We start from the raw sequence: 25,914 nt of genomic DNA, 5'->3' as shown, positions 1-25,914 counted from the left end.
GTTCCTACTAATATATTTTGGCGGAAGCCTTTTAGCTCATTTCTCTTACAATTTGATTCCCTACATGTACTTAACTTTTTCGTGGAGATGTGAGTTTGTCTAGTTTCATAAAGACTATAAATTTAATTGATCCCCTTGTAATAGTTTTGACTTAATAAACAAGCAATGTTAGAATCAAGCATTTACATGTTGTTGAATATCAAGTACCAAAAAGTGTCAATACATATTTTGACAACATATCCACATTTACACATCAAGTATCAAAAAGTGCCAATACAGAGTTTGCCAATACACATGCTTGTATTTTGATGCCACACCAAAGTCATCAAAACTTGGACATAATTAACCAAAGAAGTAATTAACCCCTCTTGTCATCCCCACATAATTAGGATGCCACATAAAGGGATATTATCTTAATAATATCCCTTTCGTATTGTGTGGTTAATTATATATGAAGCTCACTACGGTCACCACTGCTCTGGCTATGCAGATCACTTGCAAACGAGTGTAGAAGATTTTGCCACAATAAAGAATATCTAGCACCTGAAATTGAAAAAATAAATGAAATTTCTTCAATTATTCTTCTATAATCTTTTTTATGATTTCCTATAGACATCCACATAACGTACATTCAAAATTTTGCCAAGACCATTCAGAAAAACCAAAGAAAAAGATGCAGCTGAATATCTAGTGTTACCATCCGCATATATGCAAGCTTGTTACCAATTCCCAAAATTGGAGGAGCAAACCTCAATGCATGAAAAGCAACCTGAAGTCAAACAAAGAAGAAATTAGAGTTAGCTGTATCTAGAACCTCGTTTCAATTCTGTAATAGAAGTTAGACAGAACTATATAGGAATGATACTAATCTAAAGTCTATCAATAAAGTATAAATCTAATCAAATATTTTCCCTCATCCATTACCTTGCATCGAAGCTTCAGAAGATAGGAAGGTAGATCATTAGAGAGCCTTGACTTCAAACCTCTTAGCAGTAAAACCCCTTCTCTTTTAACCCGTAGCGAAAAAGAGGAAATAACATAATTAACCACACAATACGAAAGAAAAACTTGGACAAAAATTTTGTTATAGAAGTAGACTAAAGGAAATACTTGGTATTCTTCCTAAGCCATGTATTTCTATAACTTTCTTTTTAAGATCAGAAAACCTTGAACTCAGTAATTAGTTTGATATAGTAAAAATGATAGGCAACACATATCATTTATCTGCCAGTATGCATAGTATGCAAACCTTAGATGTTGTTGTGGAAAACATTTAAGAACTAATCTAACAACTGATGGCAAAAAAGTCAAACCTAAACAAAAAAAGTAGCAAGGCCAACCAAAAAAAAAAATCTAGTTTAACAATTAACCAGAATCATCAACAAATGAAATATGGGGATCAACCAATCAAATAAGCAAGACATGAATGGCAAGATAATGGATCAACACCAACTGCATCATTAAATTTAAGCTAAGAAGCCAATCTGCATGCTACAATTCCAAAAAAAAAAAAAAAAAAAAAAAAAAAAAATTCCTGTTGTAGATATGTCATTGGCTCCAATAGGCTTACTAGAAGCCATGCAAAACGATGGCTTACCAACAGACACCGAGCGCGTGCACCTCGCATATGTGTAACAAAGATTGTTTGTCAATGACTGAATTCCATCAGCAGTAAAATTATTCTCATCCCATAGAACATGGTAATGAGCTGGTCGACTTGTCCCCTGCCATATAAGATAAAAATTTATTCAGTTTTCAAGAATTTCAGAAATATAAACCGAAACTAAAGAAACATGTTAAGTCGGGCCATAAAATAAAAGTCTATAATTGTATTACAATATCTTATTTATGATTGTCGCCATTATCATAGCATCTTGTTCTTCACCCTATAACTATGAAGCAACATCTGTGCCTAAAGAAAGGAGAATTAACTTCCCCAAGTTTGAAATAAACCAAGTATTTTACAAAATTAAGGCTCTCATAGATATTTTTTCCCCTCAGCCACTTTGCCTTCAAAAAGAACCGTCTATTGAGTTGTTGATCTCTCCCATACATCAAACTGTAGAAGCCGATTCTCAACCACCACGTGCCTCACTTGATTGTGAAAGTGATTTTTCTAAGCGTGATTGTCTTAGATTTCATGGAAAAATTATGAGTGTGCTCTACTATGTATCATTTGTAAAGTCCCCTCAAATAGAGAGAGAGAGAGAGATTAATACTATTCTCTTCCTGAATACCAGCATGGCTGCAGAGATAAAAATCAAATTATGTTGGATGACAGATCTTAGTATCAACCACAGTGCCTGCAAACAAAACAGCAATAAACATATAGAACACATAACACTCTTTATTAGTACATAAGTCTGTACAACATGACATATACAAGTTTCGAAGATAATTTTACTTTACTAGGCGATATGTTCCCACTCTTGTCAGCGCTGCTCCTGTCCTTATGGTTATTAACAAATAATTGTGTGTGGTGCCATTTTTGCACCACAATGAAAGTCACTGGCGGTTGATAGTTGGGCTCCAGGGAGGCACATGCCTGTATGGAGATTACATATCAATGCAACAAAAATTTCCTTTTTTATGTCCAACAATCAGATACTAGTGATAATGAAGTAAAATGAATCAATTTGCACCTTTCAGATTGCATAAAACTCATACAGTAAGAATTGATTAAATTGCCCTTCACTTACGCCATCCCTGCTCAGAAATATTTGTCATTCAACGTGTCTTGGCTTCAGGTTAAATTGCTGCAAGTGCCTGTTTCTGAGCCTGCATAAATTAGTTCAAAATTCAAATATTAAATTCATGAAAGAGATAGAGAGTTTGACATATGAATAAAACTACAAAATCAAATGTGAACAAATCGAAGCCCTAACCTGGGTAAGAGAGACAGAGTCTGAGTTTTATGGTTTCTGAGAGATCGAAACTCGGTGCGAGAGAGAGTCTGAGTGAGTTTTCTGGGGTTCTAGGTTTCGAAACTCAGTGAGAGAGGGTCTGAGTTTTCTGGGATGATGGGCGATGGACGTGCTAGGATGGGTTTCTGAGTTTTCTGCGTTTTTGGTGAGAGGATGGCGAAAGGGTGGCGCGAGGGCGAGGATTCAATGAGAGGGCGAGGACGGCGAAAGAGAGTCTGATCTTTATGGGATGGGTTTCTGAGTTTTCGGTGAGAGGATGGCAAGATCAAGGGTGGCGAGAGGGCGAGGATTCAGCAAGAGAGTGAGAGACTGAGAGGGCAAGGATTCAATGAGAAAGTGACAGACTGAGAGGACGAGGGCGGGGGGAGAGAGTCTGGGTGAGGGGAGGTTATTTCTTCAGAATCGAGAGTGAGATGAGAGTGTGATTTGGGTTTTACCACTTTTTTGATGCATCCCTCAAGAAAGTAGTAACTCTCAGTCTTACCAAATCTTAACTGAGAGTTACCACTTTCTTGAGAGTTGTTTCAATAAGTGGTAACTTCATAAATGCCTAAAACCCAAGTTACAACTTTCTTGATCTTATATTCAAGAAAATGGTAACTTCACATCAAGAATGTGGTAACCACGTACGCAGGCAACTGTATATAGACAAACGTGCAATTGCATTCTCCGAGTATTAAATACAAGCTCCTGTTTGCCAATCAGGTTTGGACATGCAATCACAAAATTACATCTTGACCAAACTTACCATTTTTTTGATTTTTCTTCTCAAGAAATGGTAAGTTACAATTTTCTTAATCGAAATTACCATTTTCTTGAACCAAACATCAAGAAAATGGTAACCAAATCAGTGGGGCAAAAAACGTTACCGCTTTCTTGATCGTTCGATCAAGAAAATGGTAACTTGATTCAAGAATGTGGTAACCAAGCCCAACCTTGACCAAACTTACCATTTTCTTGATTTTTTTTGTCAAGAAATGGTAACATTTTCTCAAGAAATGGTAAGTTACCACATTTGTAATAACCTGATTATGTTAAAAAAAAATTTAATTATTATGTTTAATTAGTTTTTATTAAACATAATTATATGTTAATTTACATTTATGTATATATATATATATTTCAATATTATCGGTTTTATAATTATGTAAAAAAAAAAAAAATTTAAGTTGCTGGACGCAAGTCCAGCAGCTTCTAGTTTTGTGTGTGTGAGTGGTTGAGATATAGGTGAGGTGTGTGCATGTGTTGAGGCGGTGGTGTGGCGGTGGAGAGTGTGTGTGTGTTTAATAACTTAAGGCTGGGTTTGATTAACAAACCCAGCAAAACCCCATAACCCCAGCGAACCCGAGAGAAAGAAAAACAGAGAAAAGAGAAAGGAAGAAGAGAAACCGAGAGGGAAGGAAAGAAAGAGAAAGATGAAGAGGAAAGGGACAGAGAGAGAGAGAGTGATAAAGGGAAAGAGGAAGAAGAGGTAAGCTTCACCTCCATATGCTCTGTTTTCTTGGATTCGAATTTAGGTGATGATATCTGTATTGGTGAAGTTTATTTGATTGTTAGAGTCTTCTTTAAGATCACAAACAACATAGAGATTGAAGGAGAAGTAAAGGATTTTCAGGTTGGGGTGTAGAGAGCAAATTTTCAGTTTTGAGTTTTTGAATTTTAAATTCATTTGATTGCGTTTCTTTTGATTTTGGTTGAAGTTTAAGTTATAATTTATCATTTCTTAGCCTTAGGAACTGATTTGGATGGTGAGAATCTATGAAAAATGAGTTTTGTTGAATTTTGGAAAATCTGCCATTTTTCTGCAAATTTTGACAGTGTTCAAGTAGCCTACTTTGAGGCCTTATAACTTGAGTTGTAGAGATCCGTTTTGAGTGTTCTTTGGATGGTTGTAAATAGGAGTTGCAGAGCTTTACAACGAATATAAGTTTGCTCAATTTCTCAATTTATAGTTGATTTGATAGGGTAAACAGCGAGCAAAAGTTGGAAAACAATAAGCAAAAACTGGCAGCAAGGTTGAAGATGATGAACAGTGCCGCCGGACCACCACTCGCACCACCGGCGCGTGGCGGCGGCGTACAGCTGCTCCAGTGACCGGGGAAATTCCCCCCCCCCCACTGCATTTTCGATTCCGAGTCTGATGGGGGCCTCCGTTTTGCGATCCGAGTCCTCTAACTTAGTGTTTTCACTACACACACTAGAATTAGAAAATGAGCGATTTTTATTCCGTAATTAATTGTGATTTTCTTGTACGGGATTAGGTTCGGAGAACGACCTGGAGACACGAGGCTATTTCTAGCGGCAGATTAAGTTTGTTTTCAAGGTAGGGGGATCTGGGGAACCTTAAAGTGCAAAATTTGATTTATTGAATGTTAGTTGAAAAATACAATATGTGTGCTAATATGTAACTTATATGAATTATTTGAATTATTTGAGCACAATATAAATTAATTAATTATTATATAATTATGTGCATTTATTTGAATGTGAAGCATAATTCATTGAGAATTGGAGTTACAGTGGTGAGAAGGGATTGAGTGTCAAATTTAAATTCATAAGTGCGTGGGGAGATACTCCCCTTCAGTTGCGACTGAAGTTAGGATATCTTGCATTTCGGTTGCGACTGGAGTGAAGATGCGATGCAATTTACTTTTCAATTTAAATAAAGAAAGTGCAGCATAACATTCATGCATCTATAATATTATTAAATATATATTATCTGCACCATGTTGTATGATTCATTGAGATTCAATATAATTAAGATTGCATGTTAAGGTGAAATGTCCCTACGGAGCCATTGGTTAGAGCTTACCCCCTTATAGGCTTTGCAGGTTCAAATACTGAAAATCAGAACCTTTAGAAGAAGTAGAAGAAGAAGTTTGTGTAAATAAGTGTGAACAGACTTTGAAGTTTAGTTTTGTTTTAATTTGAAAGTTTTGTTAAACTTAAGTTACTGAGACAGGTTGTGTGTTGTAAATTAAGCTTAAATCCAGTATGGTATGTTAATAGTATACAGTTTTTATTTTTTATTTTAATATTCTTTGTCATATTCTAGTTATAGAAGTTAATTCTATAATTAGAGTGTGATTCACACCTTAATCCGTAATTAGTTCTTAATTACGGATTGGGGCGTGACAACATTCTTGATCGAAGTTATCATTTTCTTGAACCAACCATCAAGAAAATGGTAACAAAATCAGCCAAGCAAAACACGTCACCACTTTCTTGATCGTTCGATCAAGAAAATGGTAACTTGGTTCAAGAATGTGGTAACTAAGCCCAATCTTGACCAAACTTACCATTTTATTAATTTTTTTTCTCAAGAAATGGTAACATTTTATCAAGAAATGGTAAGTTACCACATTCTTGATCGAAGTTACCATTTTTTTGAACCAACCATCAAGAAAATGGTAACCAAATCAGCCAAGCAAAACACGTTACCACTTTCTTGATCGTTCGATCAAGAAAATGGTAACTTGGTTCAAGAATGTGGTAACCAACCCCAATCTTGACCAAAGTTACAATTTTCTTGATTTTTTTCCTTAAGAAATGGTAACATTTTCTCAAGAAATGGTAAGTTACCACTTTCTTGATCGAAGTTACCATTTTCTTGAACCAAACATCAAGAAAATGGTAACCAAATCAGCCAAGCAAAATACGTTATCACTTTCTTGATTGTTCGATCAAGAAAATGGTAACTTGGTTCAAGAATGTGGTAACCCAGCCCAAGGTTGACCAAACTTACCATTTTGTTGATTTTTTTCTCAAGAAATGGTAACATTTCCTCAATAAATGGTAAGTTACCACAATCTTGATTGAAGTTACAATTTTCTTGAACCAAATATCAAGAAAATGGTAACGGAATCAGCCAAGCAAAACACGTTACCACTTTCTTGATTGATCGATCAAGAAAATGGTAACTTCGTTCAAGAAAGTGATAACCCAGCCCAAGCTTGACCAAACTTACCATTTTCTTGATTTTTTTCCTCAAGAAATGGTAACTTTTTCTCAATAAATTGTAAGTTACCAGTTTCTTAATCCAAGTTACCATTTTCTTGAGATTTGGTTCAAGAAAATGGTAACTTCATCACTGGGCCAACAAACGTTTTGACATGCAATCCAAAATTACAGTCTCAGACGAAAGGGCAATTGTAGTCTCAGACTACTAAATACAAGCTCCTGTTTGCCAATCAGGTTTTGACATGCAATCCAAAATTACACAGTTTGACTAGCCTGGAAACATGCCAGAGACAGCATCTGTTGAAGAATCTGCCTCCTTCTTGGACACATTTACTTTGCATGGAATTGAATGATAGGTCTACTGCATCATCGTGCACAACTGGGGTTCCTATAACGCATATTATTACGGAGGCAAGCCCCTGCCCATGACAATATGTATTTCAGCATCTCTTCTTAAATCAATGTATTTGTCTAGTCTAACATACCCAATTATCCTCTGCTAGTTTAAATTGGAGTGCCTGATCATATACTAACGAACATGAACTTATTAACGTCTCAATAACTTAATTGTCATACTTTTCAGGATGCACACCGATACGTCATTTATTTACCAAACAATGCAGCCACGTATTCATATATACACAGTCACATTACTCACATCCATAAACAACAGAACGAACAAAATGCATAAAATAAAATGGCCAAGCATACACTTCAACCATAGTACTTAGATTGAGTCTTAGTACAACAATAACCAAGCAGATACCCAAGAAGCAATTCTCACAACATGAAAACTGCAAAATTAATCAAGAGTAATTGCAAAAAGCCTCCTGATTGTAGCCTGCCAAGTTTGGTGACGTTACAACCAGTTTTTCACATTATAATTACATTCGTTATTACGGGGAGTAAATGTCATCAGGACCAGGTGACGACGATGAGTCAAATGGCCACCATGGACGCCAATTGGCAGGGGTGCAGTCTGGCGATGACTTTGAATGATAGTCGTTCCCAGGTTCATCATCCACCAAATCCAGGGGTCTGGACTGTTGAGATAAATCAGGGGCAGCTGACCCTTGTGATGAATCCACGACATTTGAGACTTTGGTATCTTTGGGTGGTTGTGATGCCGAAACATTGGTGAATCCACAGCTATTGTACTCATCTACCCAGATCCAGCCGTGGCAGTCAGCCTTACCCTAATACAAAACACATGCATTATGACATTTCAATGTTTTGGTTGCTTTAAGGACTGGGCAAACTTAACAACAACGTTCACTTACATTAGTCCCTTCGCATCCCCAGGATGGACGTTGATTACCTTCAAAATTGGCAATATATTGCATTGAACCATTGCAAACTAAGCACCGTGGACCTAAGTCGTTGGCCATATGTTCCTACTTGCACAAAAACACATTGTCTTTATTCTTTGCAAACATATTATGCAAAAATATCTAACAATGTGAAATTTGATCCATAACACACAATTTAGGCAATTTCCAATATTCAACTGCAGCAAGATAATAATGCTTTTGAAGGAAAAATGATAGTCTTGTCAAGAAGCTTTTTCTTCTTTCTTTTTATGGCCATTCATTTTGTTTTCATGAAACATTTTGCAAACTCCTTCCTGAAATGGGAGAACCTAAAATGGATATTTGTCTTCTTAAGACTAAATAACTAGACATCCGCGTGTATGACAGTAGAAAAAAAAAACTGACCACACGAAAAAAATAAAAACAAACTCCAAACAAACAAATTACAAACATACCCAACCTTTACAGCAAAAACAAATACAAGGGTAGAGAGATGATCAAAAAGAGAAAAAATCCCACGTTTTACTTATTTTGAGTAACTTCCGTACGAGATTGAAGAGGGGCAGCCGCCGCAGCCCCTTTTAGGACTACTTCAGCTCTACAACTCTCATTAATTGTTGACATTAACAATAAATTTTAAAAATTCCTAATCAATAACAGGCAGCAAGCAAGTATAGCAACCAATAACAGTTTAGTTTACTAAATTACTCACAAGTTAGCACCCAGGTATCAACCTGTCAGAAATGAAATCCATAAAATTAAGCAACCAATCTCACAACTTAGTTTACTAAATTCATTTAGAAAATACTAGCTTTCTAATACGCTTATGTAAGATAATTTTTTATTATTTGTTTTTTAATTCCCAAAAACAAATATAAGCATATCTGCATATATGATATATCGAAATTTTACCTTGCTCCTGTTCTGAAACCAAACTCCAACGTGTCTTGGCAGCAATGTAAATTGCTGCAAGTGCCTGTTTCTGAGCCTGAATAAATTAGTTCAAAATCCAAATATTAAGTTCATGAAAGAGTTAGAGAGTTTGACATATGAATAAAACTACAAAAACAAATGTAAACAAATCGAAGCCCTAACCTGGGTGAGCGAGACAGAGTCTGAGTTTTATGGTTTCTAAGAGATCAAAACTCGGTGAGAGAGAGAGTCAGAGTGAGTTTTTTGGGTTTCTAGGTTTCAAAACTCAGTGAGAGAGGGTCTGAGTTTTCTGGGATGATGGATGATGGGCGATGAACGTGGTAGGATGGGTTTCTGAGTTTTTTGCCTTTTTGGTGAAAGGATGGCGAAAGGGTGGCGACAGGGCGAGGATTCAACGAAAGGGCGAGGACGGCGAGAGAGAGTCTGATCTTTCTAGGATGGGTTGCTAAGTTTTCGGTGAGAGGATGACAAGATCGAGGGTGGCGAGAGGGCGAGGATTCAATGAGAGAGTGAGAGACAGAGAGGGCGAGGATTCAGTGAGAGAGTGGGAGACTGAGAGGGCGAGGATTCAGTGAGCAAGTGAGAGACTAAGAGGGCGAGGGCAGCGAGAGAGAGTCTAGGTGAGGCTAGGTTATTTATTTTGAATGGAGAGTGAGCTGAGCGGAAATTCTGTGTGATTTGGGTTTTACCATTTTTTTCATGCATCCCTCAAGAAAGTGGTAACTTAGTCAAGATTTGGTAACTTACCAAATCTTGACTAAGAGTTACCACTTTCTTAAGGGATCCATCAAAAAAGTGGTAACTTCACAAAACTGCCTAAAACCCAAGTTACCACTTTATTGATTTTATATTCAAGAAAATGGTAACTTCACATCAAGAATGTGATAACCACATATGCAGGCAACTGTATACAGACAATCATGCAATTGCATTCTCCGAGTATTAAATACAAGCTCCTGTTTGCCAATCAGGTTTGGACATGCGATCAGAAAAATACATCTTCACCAAACTTACCATTTTTTTTATTTGTTTTCAAGAATTGGTAACTTAATCTCAAGAAATGGTAAGTTACTATTTTCTTGATCGAAGTTACCATTTTCATGAACACAACATCAAGAAAACGGTAAGCAAATCAGTGGGACAAAAAACGTTACCACTTTCTTGATCGTTCAATCAAGAAAATGGTAACCTCAGTCAAGAATGTGGTAACCAAGCCAAATCTTGACCAAAGTTACCATTTTCTTGATTTTTTTTCCTCAAGAAATGGTAACATTTTCTCAATAAATGATAAGTTACCACATTCTTCATCGAAGTTACCATTTTCTTGATCCAAACATCAAGAAAATGGTAACCAAATCAGCCAAGCAAAACACGTAACACTTTCTTGATCGTTCGATCAAGAAAATGGTAACTTTGTTCAAGAATGTGGTAACCTAGCCCAAGCTTGACCAAACTTACCATTTTCTTCATGTTTTCCCTCAAGAAATGGTAACATTTTCTCAAGAAATGGTAAGTTACTACATTCTTGATTGAAGTTACCATTTCTTGAACCAAACATCAAGAAAATGGTAACCAAATCCGCCAAGCAAAACACGTTACCACTTTCTTGATCGATCGATCAAGAAAATGGTAACTTGGTTCAAGAACGTGGCAACCTAGCCCAAGCTTGACCAAACTTACCATTTTCTTGATTTTTTCCCTCAAGAAATAGTAAGTTACCACATTCTTGATCGAAGTTACCATTTTCTTGAACCAAACATCAAGAAAATGGTAACCAAATCAGCCAAGTAAAACACGTTACCACTTTCTTGATCGATCGATCAATAAAATGGTAACTTGGTTCAAGAATGTGGTAATCCAGCCCAAGCTTGACCAAACTTTCCATTTTCTGGATTTTGTTTTCTCAAGAAATGGAAAGTTTTTCTCAAGAAATTGTAAGTTACCATTTTCTTGATCCAAGTTACAATTTTCTTGAACCAAATCTCAAGAAAATGATAACTAAATCACTGGACCAAAAAACGTTTCGCACTGCAACTGTGTATAGACAAAAGGGCAATTACATTCTCAGACTAATAAATACAAGCTCCTGTTTGACAATCAGTTTTTGACATACAATTCAAAATTACAATATTGGACAAGTCTGGAAATGCGCCAGAGGTTCATTTTTTTTTTCAACTTGGGTGGATTAATTTTGATATTTAGGGCAAGGATGGAATTTTGGTTTCAATTTCAGTTTTTTGTGTTTTAATTTTTTGTTTTAGTAATTTTTCAGTTTTAGTTTTTTGAATTTTAAATTTTGTAGGGGGTTTTTTGGTTTTTGTTAGAAGAAATTTTTTAGGGTATTAAGTATTAACAAGTTTAATGAAAAACCTTATACTAAAAGTCTAAAACTATATACATTACACATTTACATGTGTTTTAAATTTTTAATTGATATGTGTTTTATAATTTATATAAAACATATAATTTAATAGATAATTAGATATATACCCTAAATCCTAAATCCTAAACCCAAGACCCTAAATCCTATACCCTATACCATATACCCTATATCCTATATCCTATACCCTATACCCTAGACCCTATATCGTATACTGTAAACCCTAGACCAATTAATGATTGTTAACTCATTGCTATTTGTCTTATACTTATATTGTCTTTTTCTAAATAATTGCTAAATGATTGTTGTTTCAGCTTTTCTAATTTTTATTAGACCAACCACAATTGTTGAAATGGGCCTAACTTCCACATCTCCGATTGCGCCGATTTTTTTGCAGGGATGATCTTTAAGTGGGATTTCGATTTTTTTATTACATTTATTGATTTAGATATGTATTACAATTTATATAAAACATATGTTTTGTGGTTTTAATTTTTTTTATTACATTTATATATGTTTTGGGATTTGGCCAGATTTAGCCATTGGGTGATTGGGGTTTGAACAATTGGGTTTGCCCAGAAGTAGGTAGAATTTTCTGAAAATGTTGGCTTCAGCCACATTTTTCAGACCTTTTGTCTTATGCATTAATCAACTTAGACATTAATTTCTACAACTACGTGGTAATTCATAAATTAAAGTCTGACTGCAAAGGGTATACAAGCTAAGCAAAAATAAATGACATGATAACAGTGTTTTTTTTTTTTTCAACTTGGGTGGGTTAATTTGAATAATTTTGGGCGGGGAAGGAATTTTGGTTTGAATTTCAATATTTTGGGCAGGGAATGAATTTTAGTTTCATAAAAACACATTTTTTGGGAGGGGAAGCAATTTTGGTTTCTATTTTAAGTTTTTGGGCGGGGAATGATAATTTTCATTTCCATTTCAACTTTGTAAGGTGAAAATTGGTAACTTTTATTGCAAGCCTCCAATAAATGCACAAAGCACTTTCGATCATCCCACTACATACTATATCAAGTAAATTGATCAAAATTAACTCAGACAATATATTATAGGTCAATATCGGTACTCAAAAATCCTTTAAGATTGACAAGAAAACATCTTATGTTTTGTAAACCACAATATATGTATTCTAAAAGTTTTAAAATATAAATTGATTGCATGTCCAAATGTGAGCGTCAAACAGGGGTGTCAAACTGCCAATTTGATATAGCATTTGCACATCGGGCTGCAATGGATTGACATTGCAATAATATTTATTCCAAATGTTCATGTATCACATTATCCTAATAAGGGCATATCACTGAAGAAAACATCCGCATGTATCACCAATAATATTTACCAAAGTGTCAATACATATTTTTGCAACATATCCACATTTACACATCAAAGTACCAAAAAGTGCCAATACACAGTTTGCCAATACACATGCTTGTATTTTGATGCCAGCTGCAATAATACCCCTTTATGTATTAACCAAACCAAAGTCAACAACCTAGGCCCACATGTCATCCCCAAGAAGTATGTTTGAGGGCTTTAAATCTCTTGTGCTGGGGTATTCTTCTCTTCATTGCTTTGTGGGACAGGGGGCTGTGGTTCTTGCTGGCTGCCTTCTGTGAGGGGCTTGTTTTGTGCTTGGGTGCAAATTTTGAAAAATAAGAATGAACTTCATGTAAGGGGACATGAGATTTCTAACCAAATTTAAAGTAGCTGTAAGATAAGAATGAACTTCATTTCATAATTTGATACCAATGCAAGGAAATAAAGTAAAAAAAAAAAGGCAAATATATTTTCAACCAATGCATAATATTCTGTATGAAGCCTATAAAATGTGCAAATGTGCAGTTAGTGTATAAAATTTGGAGCAAGTGTATGAAATTAGGAGCCTACCAAAGTTTATGTAATTGAGGTTCCAAGCAGCCAAACCAATCCTAATTGTACCTTTTGTTTTCAAATGTTTTTTATTTGAATTTGCAAGTTCAAATGTTATTATAATTGGTAACGTATACTAATTAATAGATTAAGCATAAAGATCAGCAGTCAAAAGCAATTTCGCACAGTAGTACAAATTAACTGATTTGTAAAAATGTATTCAAATGCAAATTTTGAGAACAAAGGACGAACCTCTAACTTACTAAGCAATACAGAAGTATGATCTACTAATTCAAATTATCAGAATATTTTAATCAAACTGTTTGATTAATCAGAGTGTTTTAATCATGAATCGATACCTACTAAAATCATAATCTATATACGAAGGCAAAAAAGTGGAACCACTTTTCCACAGCACCCCTCAACAAAGGAAAAAAGAAAACCATAAAGCCTAATCTCTATTTTAAGAGACTTAAAGCCATAGCCCAAATGACTGCATGTCCATTTTATGTTGGACAATTGAATTGAGAAACCTAATGAATTAGCTTTCAAAGTCAATTAAGCGACGTCTATATTTTGCTAAGTAGCTATATCTATACATAGACAATATTCACCATTAAACCATCTTATTCTTGGGCATGTGATCAACTATTTAAGAAACCTGAAGATAAAATAAATGATTTCAAAACATGTTTATGTGTTTATTAACATTATTGTTTAGGTAGAAACTTGCCAAAAGCAGACATAATATACAATGGGTTTATAAAATTTTGGGGTCCTAAATATTTGATGGCCTGAGATATATAGTTATCTCATTCATTTGCCTACTTTCAAGACCAGCCTTAGACATAACCAACCTTTCAAGGGTTGCAAACCAAATGAAATCAAGTCCATAACGAAAATCAAAGACTGCCATCTTTGCCAACATAAAGGGAAAAAATTAGCAAGCTTAAATTCACATGCATTAAGTGGAGGGAATTTGATAACAATGCCACCCCCAAAACAAACTCACAGGCTCGACGACCTTGCAGGTCAATGCAGACGACCAAGCAAACCAAACCCAGGAAGAAAAACAGAAGGCAAGCAAGCAAACGCAAAGAAAAGGCAAACAAACAATATTTGATGCCGCAGACAAATATTGTAATGGATGAAAAGGTAAAATGTTATAATATTGTAATTAGATGAAAGTGATGACATAAAATAGGCTGTGATTAAAATGAAAAAATTAAACGAGAAAGTTAAAGTATTGAAACATTATATCTTAAATATTATTTGGGATGCTTCAATAAAGATGACTTTGTTATCAAATTGCATACAATAAAAAACTGCATTTATGCACTTTTTTCATATCATTAAGAAAAGAACATGGTTGAGATTTGAATATATGCATAAATGAAATTTGAAATTTGAAATGGAAGAAAAGAATATATCAATTATTTTCTTAATCCAGAAACATAATTGCAACAATACCTTGTCTTGCAGATCAAACACCTTCAGATTTACTTCTTTAAATGTGAATGTTGGTTTGCTTAACCCAGGAGTCCTTCATGAAAAAAAAAAAAAATGGGTCAAGCAAATGGGGAGCAGAGTCATAAACTTGTGGGCATACTTGTAATGAATTAATTAAGGAGACCAGGGTAAAAATGAGTGGGTAGCCAAATATAATTAGCAGCAAATCAAGAACTGAGTGAAATTATGCACTTAAGCTACTACTGACTTGAGGTTTCGTAATGGAAATATCTCAAAAATACCTTATAGCTCGAGAGCAGCCCATAGTTTCACCTTTGAGAGAAAATATAAAAAACATTCATTTTCACCATTAGTATCCCTGTTTCTTTTTTCCATAACTAGTACAAAATTGAAGTCATGGTAAGTCTCAAAAAATTGTAGAGAACCAAAAAAAAAAAAAAAAAAGAGAAAAATATACTAAGCTATAATCCTCTAGCTACAACCTTTACATTGAATATACATTCACATCCAAAAGAAAAAAGGTGGATCATCAAAAGAACAACTGAAGGCTTACTGCATCATGAATGAATGTAATTGCACAACATATGGATAGCTACAAATTTCTGCCTGCAGTATCCATTGTTTGAACATGACAGAAAATAAAGAATACACCTGCTCCTCCTCAACATATAAAACATTCATACAAAAATTATAAATAAATAAAAGAGAAAAGCAACATTACCTCTGGGTGAGGAATCAAGAATTAAACAACCAAAACCCACTTATAACAAACACTAAAAAATAACAGAAAACTACAATGAGAGAAACTGAAAGTATATTGAAAGTAAATTAGAATGACCTGTAGGTTTCTATGCCAAGTAAATTAACAATGAAGGGTACTTGCTTCTTTAAGAAAAGTTCAGACTATATTCTTCTTGTTGAATTGTTGAATCCTTGTTTTTCTTTCTTTAATAACTCTTTTCTAGAGGGGAGGGGTAAACTGATAATGGATTTCCAAGATTGCTTTAAGACATGTAGTTGATTTGATAATGGATTCATGATTGTGTTAAGACATCTAGATGCTCCTTGCAACAAAAATTTCCGTTTTTTATCTCCAACATTCTGATACTAGTGATAATGAAGCAAAATGAATCAATTATCACCATTCGGATTGCATAAAACGCATACAGTAAGGCTTGATAAAATTGCCCTTCACTTACGCCATCCCTGATCAGAAATATTTACCATTCAAATAAGAACAAAGCAGCCTAGTTGAAGGGTAACCCAAGTATTTTTTACAAACATGCAGTGCCAATGTCAAATTTTGTTGCACAGACTGACCTAGGAATACAAACATGTACCTGTAAAATATAATCCTTAGTGGCTTCTGCCCTGTTACCTTCCTACACGAAACCAGAAGATCCCTGGACAAAAGAGAATATGATATTGAGATAGAATATTAACACCTTACAAAAAGATAAAATGGCAACAATTTCTATCATGGAGTAGCATTATATGCAAGCAGAATATCGAAGGAACAAATTGAAGGGTCTGTATGAGTTTAGACTTTGGGGAATATTGGTGTGCTTGCCTATAGGCAAGAGAAGGTTGGTACAAGCAAATGGGAGTTAACCAATGAAGTACTGCAGCTTGAGAAAGTTCAAAAGAAGTGATTCTAGAGTTCTCATACCTGATCATGCCACCACTGACTGTGCCACGAACAGGGTCTTGCCATGTTTTATATAAATCTTGAATGAGTTCCTGTCTCTGAGCTTCAGCACAAACTAATCCAACATATTTGGTCACTTCAGGCCAATCCTGGGAAGCTACTACCTACAATAGTACAAACATCCATTAGCAACAAGGTCTCAACTTACATTGCGGAAAGAAGTTCCTGGTGGTAAAGAATTTTACAATAGCAATGGAGGGACTGGAAGCTTCTCCATTCTCAGGGTGAGTCAAATCTGCTCCGTTGGGACTTGGGGGACGAGTATGCTATTTTTCAAAACAAGAAAAAGCTAACCTGTGTAACAGAGATTTAGAGGTTAACAGCTAAATATCTATAAAAAAAAAGACATGTGCAACGCACATGTGACAGCAGGCAACCCTTTGGCTTAGCTTATAAGCTTCCTCTATCTTTCTCTCTCCCTTATCTTTCAATTTCTGAAGTTTTCAAACAACTTCAACGTACCACAGACACTCTCTTCGCGCACACTCTCCCTCCCACTCTCTCTTCGCGCGCACTCTCTCTTCAGCTTCCTCCTTTGCCGTTGTCGTCTTCTCAGCGCCCAAAGTTGGCAGGCATCTTCACCCACACTGAAGCGTACCTCATCCCTCGCCCTCCTTTGCCGTCGTCGTGGTCATCCTCTGTTCTGCCTTCTGCAATCAACATTTCAAGGTAATGGTCTTGTGCTATTCGCTGATTGTCTTGTGGGCTTGTGGTATTGGTTGATTGTCTTGTGGTCTTGTGGTCTTGTGGTATTGCTTGATTGTCTTGTGGGATCACTTATGCACATACATGAAACCCTGTGAATATCATTTTTGTTGGGTTAGCTCATTTGCGATGGTGTTGTCTGAAGTCTTGATTGAAGGTTACAATTTTGTTAGGATAGAAATGGAATTGCAATATTAAAATGGCAGAAAGAACCTACTGTTTGACAATTACGAATGAACTGCCAACTATGAAGTTAAATTTTGCAAAACCTATTTTGTTCAACTGTTATACTCATTAATTTGCCTAGAAGGCCTGTGTCTTGCCAACTGATTTTTTTTTTTTTTTCACGTGAACATAAAGCCACATAGAACTTTATATGACCTTAAATATTAATGACATTGTTTCCATTGTCATTATGTGAAATTATTTGTTCGCTAATTATATTCGCATATAGCTAGCTAGACTAAGCATGCACTTCAATTACCAATAAATTATTGTTTTCGAATTTTTGGTTGTAACAGTGTCCTTATCTTATTTGAAGGCACGCATCTACAATTCGATGTCCAACGAAATACCAATCCCCTCAAATCAAATCCACGTACTAACGGGAGACAAGGACACCACCATGCCATCGGTTGCGCATGGTGCCTTTTTTCGATATCTGTATGTCCTCCTGTATTTTTCGTTTTAAATGACATTTGAAATACAGTATGAATGGTGAATGATTGTTGTTTCATTGGTCAATGGTTTAGATAAGTCCAGTCGGAGAGACTTAAACAAGCTGGCAAGCTGTTCAAGAACGACAAAAAAGTTGTTTTATTTAATTTTTGGTTGAGTTTATGGCCTATTGAATTTAAATGAACTGCTTATTTTCTATTATATTTTATGACTTAGCACTCAATTTTGACAAGGGAAGCAAGAGAAGTCCACTCAATGGAAAGCATTGGATGCGAAGACCAAGGCAGAGTATTGTTTGAAGCCGAAGTTTAGTGAGGTTGTTGGGGAAGCAAGCAGCGGCACAATCAAGACTAGATGCGCCCCGGATCGGTTTGACCAAGTTGTGGGTGGGTTTAATAATGATAAAATCACAGCTGTAAATGAAATGGGGTTCGGTGTTCTTGCCGGGATAAAGTGTCGTAGCTTGCGTCGCCGTCTATGTCGGTTTCTTGTGGATCACTTTCAACCAAACACATGTTCTATTGAGATACATGGCAAGACTTCCATCATCACGCCTCAAGATTTCATGGTCTTAATGGGTGTTCCAGAGGGTGGAATGGAAATTTCGACTACGGACTTCATGAACAAGACCAAAGTCTAGACGTTGGCTAGTATCCATTGCACCAATGATGGGAAGATCAAGATTGGTGACTTACAAAAAAGGCTTGGTGAGGCAGATATAATTAACGACAACTTTCGAGTGAGTTTTATGTTGTTCGCCTTGGGCACTATTCTTTGCCCAACTTCTAGCCTACTAGTAAGTAGAAAATTTCTGGAAGCACTCAAAGAACCGAATACCATACGACTTGGTAAATGGGCAAGTTATTCCCTAAAGCATCTGGTGGATGGAATCAAGGCCTTCAAGTCTAACGAAGGAAGCTACCTATGCGGCTGTGTTCTGTTCTTACAATTGTACTATATGGATGCTCTTCAACATGGCAGAACAATGGTAGACCGTACTTTGCCAGCCGTGGTTTCATGGAATGAGCAAAAGATTAGTAAGCTGCTCAAATGGGTGAAAGAGAGAGGGGGATTTGTAAGCACAGAAATTGAACTAGGCGATCGTTGTTTCCCAGTTCACCAACATACGGATGTGACTTCCTTGAAGGGAGAGGTGGCCACATTGTCCCATACTGTGTATGTCCTCCAGAAGTCTGTGGCTGATGCTTGCTCATCAATTTCTGCCATTCAGAAATCCCAAGTTGAAATGAATGCAAATGTTTCTGCTATCCATAAATCCATCGCCGACGGCAATGAAGTAATGTCGCACAGATTTATGCAATTTCAAGAAGAATTTTTTAACAAAGTGGGCAGAAAAATTGCTAGTATGGTGGCGGTTTCGCAAAATGCATATGTCCATAATGTGCCTAAGGAAGGTGAAACAACTCGTAACCGATTACCTCCAATTAATGAAGTGCAACCCCCGCCACAAATTGAACCCATAATAACCCGGCAGAAATCTTTGTCTTTGGAAGAGCTACCACGGAAAGAGGTATGAAGGAGCTTTGAATAACGAGTATTGATCATATTTCATGAGTGTTCAAGTATAATTAGTATTTAATGTAGAACAAATTGTCTAGATTTGGAATATTGAATAATAAGTGTTTCCCATGTTTTTTTAAAACAAGTATAGGTACCATTAAAATGTAATGGTTGATTGGTTGGCTTTAATTTGCATGTGTTGTTGTTTCTAATCTTGAATAGCAAGCATTCATGTGTTGATTGGCTTTTGTGCATCTTGTTGTTTTTTTGGTCGGAATATTGAATTAGCAAGTATTGATGTGTTGTTTGGTTTTTTTTTTCATGCATGTTATGTTCGTGTTGGTTGATTGGTTTATTATTCAAAGCACAATGAGTCCACCAACATGACCAGCACCAGCAATGTGCCCATGGGTCTTAAGAGACCATTTGTTCCTGATAAAGTGATGAAATCCTCTATATTGGAAAAAAAAACTTAAAAAGATCTCCGAGAGGCATGGATGCGGACCTTTCAAGGGTCCTCTTCCCGGCCATCTATCCCATGATGATATCTCAATGTATGCCTTCATTTTTATGGAGGATAGGTTTGACAGGTAAGATTGTTACTTAATAAAAGTTTATGAATGTACACTACATAATCAATGTTCCAGAGTTACTTATATGGCATCCCATCAAATTATGTAGATATGCCATTGTGACTCTTGACAAAGGATACGGACTTACATTGTACCGGCAGAGTTTTGAAACTTTGTGGCCTAAACAGCACATCAGCACGGACCTAATAGATGTGGTAGGAAAATACCAAAGGCATCCCGGTTCTACAGATTGGTCTTCCCCTTTTTCTTCTCAGTACCTTACCCTAATAACCTTACTATAGTGAGAAATATTAATGTTGAATGCAATTATTTATGATTTTTCTAAATGTTTGTTGGAAAAGGCACACATGCTACCTCCCGATAAGGCCAAGATTGAAAAACAAGTGAAAGGGTGGAAGGAGAATGCACTCGTCGAGGCAACAGATACTTGCCCTTTCAATTAACTGTGAGCGGGTATACCTCATTCTCTACTTTCTTAGTCAATAAATCAATAAATTTGTGAATCGATCAATTTGTGAATAAACAAAGTTACTTAATATATGTGCAAGCATGACACCACTTCATATTGTTGCAGATGTTTTTCACTATACGGGATGCTGAAACACCCCATCTATTTTTATTAGTTGTTAAGCCTAAAAAAAAAGAGACTGAGATATGGAATTCACTTAGGACGCCTAATCGTGAGTTACACCGTCAAGGGATGGTTTCCAGTTTGGTGAGTTTACTTGTCCGATGTATACAACATGCATGTATCTTATTTCTAGTTTAGTTGTACTAATTGTTAATATTTTCGTTTCAATTGAATTTACCTCAGTGCGTCTACTCGATTTTTTGTTTTGTAACGAGCGGGGAAAAGAAATGTTGGAATTCAGGAGTTTCAAACTCATTTACCCCAAGGGCGTCCCGCAACAACCTAATGGCTACGACTGTGGGTTATTTATGATGAGGTGGATCATGAATTTTGAAAAGGCCTTAAATTTTGGCAAAGATGTGAGTTTTTTTAATATCTTTTGCATTATTGGTTATTTGAGTGTTTGTGTTACTGTATTGTGAATATTATTGGGTTTCATGCAGCCTTTTGATTCAGTGGGTGAGCGGATAAAAATTGCCCTTGAAATTGTCAGACATCCACGAAACCTTAGGCTTCATGCGATTTTGAAGGACATTGAGACAGGATCGCAGCCCAACTCCGAGGCGCCGAAGAACTCATTTGATGTATTGATGTTAGGAGTGCCTCCATCTACCAATGCGCCAAAACAAAAAGGAAAAGAGACCAAAAGAGGAAGGGGTCGAACGAAAAAGATTGTCAACCTTATTTAGGCGACTCGGTTGTTTTTGTACATGGTTCGGATTCCATTTTTTTTTGTACATGGTTTGAATTCCTTTTGTACATAATTGGGATTCTTTTTTAACATTGTTCAGATTCCTTTTGTACATGATGCGGAGTTCTTTTGTACATGGTTCTGATTTCTTTTGTACATGGTTCGGATTCTTTTTGTAAAGTGCACATGCCATACTTTTTTATTTTCAGAATATTTTGCATAATCGAAGCACTAATTTCTGAAATTTCTTTTTTCGCCACTGCACCCATTTCTTAACTTCCCTTCATTTATATAACACAATCTTTAATGTTGAAAAAAATTAAAATCTCTATACGTGTTTCATATACCACGTATGCAACTGTTTGCAGACAAAGACGCAATTGCATTATCAGGCTATTAAATACAAGCTCCTGTGTACCAATCCGGCATGGAAATGCAATCACAAAATTAAATTTTGCAAAACAACTAAAAAAATTACCCATGTTGTAAGTGACCATTTTCTTGAGACTAATGATAACCAAATCCATGCCTCAAACCAAGTTATCACTTTCTTGATCGTTAGAATTGGTTCAAGAAAATGGTAACTTGGATCAAGAAAGTGATAACCAAGCCCAAGATTGACCAAAGTTACCATTTTCGTGATTTTTTCCCTCACGAAATGGTAACTGTTTCTCAAGTAATGGTAAGTTCCCATTTTCTTTCTCCAAGTTACCATTTTCTTGAACCAATTCTCAAGAAAATGGTAACCAAATCAGTGGGGCAAAAAACGTTACCACTTTCTTGATCGAAGGATCAAGAAAATGGTAACTTGAATCAACAAAGTGGTAAACAATCTCAAGCTTGACCAAAGTTACCATTTTCTTGATGTTGTTCCTCAAGAAATGGTAACTTTTTCTCAAGAATTGGTAAGTTACCATTTTATTTAACCAATCCTCAAGAAAATGGTAACTTCATCACTAGGCCAAAAAACGATTCGCACTGCAACTGTGTACAGACGAAAGGACAATTGCATTCTCAGAGTACTCAATACAAGCTCCTGTTTGCCAATCAGGTTTTGATATGCAATCCAAAATTACACAGTTTGACTAGTCTGGAAACGCGCCAGAGGCAGCATCTGTTCAACAATTTGCCTCTTTCTTGGACACATTTACTCTGCATGGGATTGAATGAAAGCTCTACTGCATCCTCGTGCACAACTCGGGTTCCTATTAGGCATATTATTACGGAGGCAAGCCCCTGCCCATGACAGTATGTTTTTCAGCATAACTTCTTCCTAGAATGTAGTTGTTTAGTTTCATACCTCATTTTTGGGAGGGGAAGCAAATTTGGTTTCAATTTCAATATTTTTTTTTTTTTGGGGGGGGGGGGGGGGGGGGGAAGGGGGGGAATGAATTTTGATTTCCATTTCAACAAACTAGGGTGGGAAAAAGTAAATTTCATTGGAAGCCTCAGTCATTGCACTATCTACTATATCAACTAGCTATTATGAAAATTAACTGAGACAATATATTAGAGGTCAATATTGGTACTGCATATCACTGAAATTGGAACATCCTCGTCTATCACAAAAGTTTTCTTCACAGGTAAAAAAAATTAGCCCTGTAATGGATATGGACTTGTTGCAATCATTTAATTTAAAATACAAGAAACAGCAGTAGATACAGTAACACTCATTTAAAACAAAAAACTGGGAAACAAGGGACCCAACTATAATTACTTTCTTGCTGAAGGCCAGTACTCACATTTGTATTCAGCATTCACTATACCTGTACACTTACAAACTTAAACTCACCCCAGACAGTATCAAAGAGGTTTCAGACTTGACTCAATAATTGACAACAGCACAAATCAATTGACGTCAATTCACATGAACCATAATTCAATGAAAACAAAAGAAATTAGAAAAGCAACAACGTTTCTCTCCAATATAATCCTATGCAAAAGGATTCCCTCCAATAGATGCAACAGGTCCATGCGTTGGGACACTCCTGCAAAAATAAGCAACTCCACATTGGTTTCAGGAAAAGTTACAAGCATAAAAAATAACAGAATGCAACAGCAATATGTCAAGCATCAATCTCTTCTCTAACACCAGGCAACTTGAGTTGCCAAACTCTATGTAGCATCTTCATAATGTGGTTCCAGATATTAAGATTGTCCATAATCAATCTTATCCAGTACCACCAATATACTAACATAAGTCATATATACTCCAAATGTTCATGTATCACCATATGTAACACATACTCATACAAATCCGTATTGAAAAATAATGAGAAATAAACAAAATGAACGCACACATACATCATCATTTCAATAACTCTCGAGTACCACCAAGAAACCAATTAATCCAATTTCAAAGAGAGCAGCAAACCAATCCACCAACAAACCAATCCAATTAATCCAATTAAACCAATTTGAAAGACATGTACATAAGAGACAAGACATACCTAACCAATTTGCAATGGAGCATCACCTGCCCTTGATTCTATTGCTTCGTCTTACAGCTGGTCTTACGTCGGGGACAGTTCTTTCCTTCCGCTTCTTCGAAACATTCGATGCATCAGGGCAGGTGGGAATGGGATGTGATTGTTTTTGCGTGTCTTCGTGGTCATCATCCACTGCCTCTTCATCGCTCTCTTCCTCGTGATCATCCTCCCCTCTTTGGTCATTGTTAGGACTGTCAGGCTCGTCCGCTTCCTCATCCTCAGCCATGTCATCATCTGGCCCCTCCCCATCCTCATCTTCCACCTCTTCATTTGCCTCTTCCTCTTCTTCATCATCTGCATCATCTTCATCTGCCTTCTCCTCATGCTCCTCTTCCTCCCCCGAATCTGCTTCATCGTCGTTTTCATCATCGTCATCTTCCTGGGTATTCGATGCTAACCTAGAAGTCCCCATGTTAGTTCTGCTACCCTGCACCTTGGCTTCTAGTCCCCTCTGCATGAGTGAATGATAAGTAAAAATATCAAAAACAATTTTAACTTTAAAGTGAAACCAAAATTCATCAAAAAATGCAATACTCATTATCTGCGACTGTAACGTGTGCACAAGCCGGTCAGATATACCCTTGAAAGTTTCCAGCTTGACAATCTTCCTCCGAGCGGTCGTAAGTTCCCGGCAAGCCTTGCTCAACGAATGGCACTTAGCAAACTGCAGGGATGTTACCCCCACATGCATATCAAGAAGCTTCGCCACCGTTTCAGCACTCACCTGCAATGTTTGCATTACTTAGTTGACCATATTTACAAAGCATAATTGTTCGAACATACAACATGCACCATATAGCATTTCCCTAAGCATACTTGATCGTACACTATACATTAACCATAAAGACAACACACTTACACTTTTGCAGTCACTGGGAAGCGGAAGGCATGCAGTGTGTTTGCCCCGAGGAATGACAAGCTCCTCACAGTCTCCTTCTTCTCCCACACCTGGAACTGTGATGGACCTACTTGGCATCGGGATTTGACTGCTGACATTCTTGTCTGCCCGAGGTTGAGTACTTGGCATCACACTATCCCCCTCGTCCGTAGACGGCCGGGAGGTATGTTTGTACACCAAGTACTCCCTCCGAAACGTGTTGTAGTCAGGGTTGTCCGGATGCAGGAAGTCTAATGCATCCTTGCCTATCAATCCCTCTAGTTTTTCCTCCACCGTCAAACGCACGTCGTCCAACATGGTGGGCGGAGGACTGATGGGAACAAATGGCTCCGGGGTCCCCAAGCTTTGCACACTCACTCTCTCGCCCAAGAACCAGGCAAACCCAGCAGGCTCTTCCAGAAGTATTCGCAGCCTGGTAGCTGGAATACTGGCAGAGACATAGCTTGGTAGATCGGAGGCATTGCTTCCCCAAGGGTGCCATTCAACCTAAAAATGAGAAGAGAAGGGAAATCAAACCAAGTTCACATGTTGTTCTAATTACCAGTTATAAAATTGAGGACAGAAACTGAAACACAAACCAAAAGTCATAAAACGTACAACGAGTGAAAGGAATTGAACAAGTTTGTTATTTTTTCCATTCTTCCTACTCATACACCTTAAATGGTTTAATCACACGTGGTTTCGAGGGTACCTGATTTGCCGTTAGGTTTGCGAGGGACTCAATCAATCTAGCTGTGTCATGTGAGTTGGCTCGCACCCCTGGTGTAGCCAACTACCTCAAGCCTCGAGGCCATTGGTCATTTGGCTTGGGATCACGTAAAGACACGGGCATCAAGTATTCGCACGCCCATATCTATCAAACAGTAACAAATAGCGCGAGTTAGTGTATATAAAAAAAACACAGCCAACATGGTGCAAACTTTCAAAATGAATTTAACAGTTACGTTACCTCCCATGCGCGCCAAAAGCCTCCCATGGTCCTGTTCTTCTTCCTTGAGATGGCGTCCATGTTCCGATACAAGCAGGAAAGAGATGGTGCACCCCAATTGTATAAACCAATGTCTTCAACCTTCTCAAGACTTGGTACATACCACAGCCACACAAACTTGCTCTTGTCGTTGAGTAGGGTGGCG

General features: G+C 36.8%; 1 pseudogene; it reads right to left on the bottom strand.

The window, feature by feature from the left end:
• Positions 1 to 441: 441 nt before the first annotated feature.
• On the bottom strand, positions 442 to 16,937 carry LOC147277571 (protein argonaute 10-like; annotated as a pseudogene).
• Positions 16,938 to 25,914: the final 8,977 nt, after the last annotated feature.

Source organism: Dryas octopetala, chromosome 8, assembly GCF_963921425.1.
Source record: "Dryas octopetala chromosome 8, drDryOcto1.1, whole genome shotgun sequence".
Taxonomy (NCBI): Eukaryota; Viridiplantae; Streptophyta; class Magnoliopsida; order Rosales; family Rosaceae; genus Dryas; species Dryas octopetala.
Note: the sequence above shows the minus strand (reverse complement) of the source record. Positions and strands in the feature narration are given on the sequence as shown.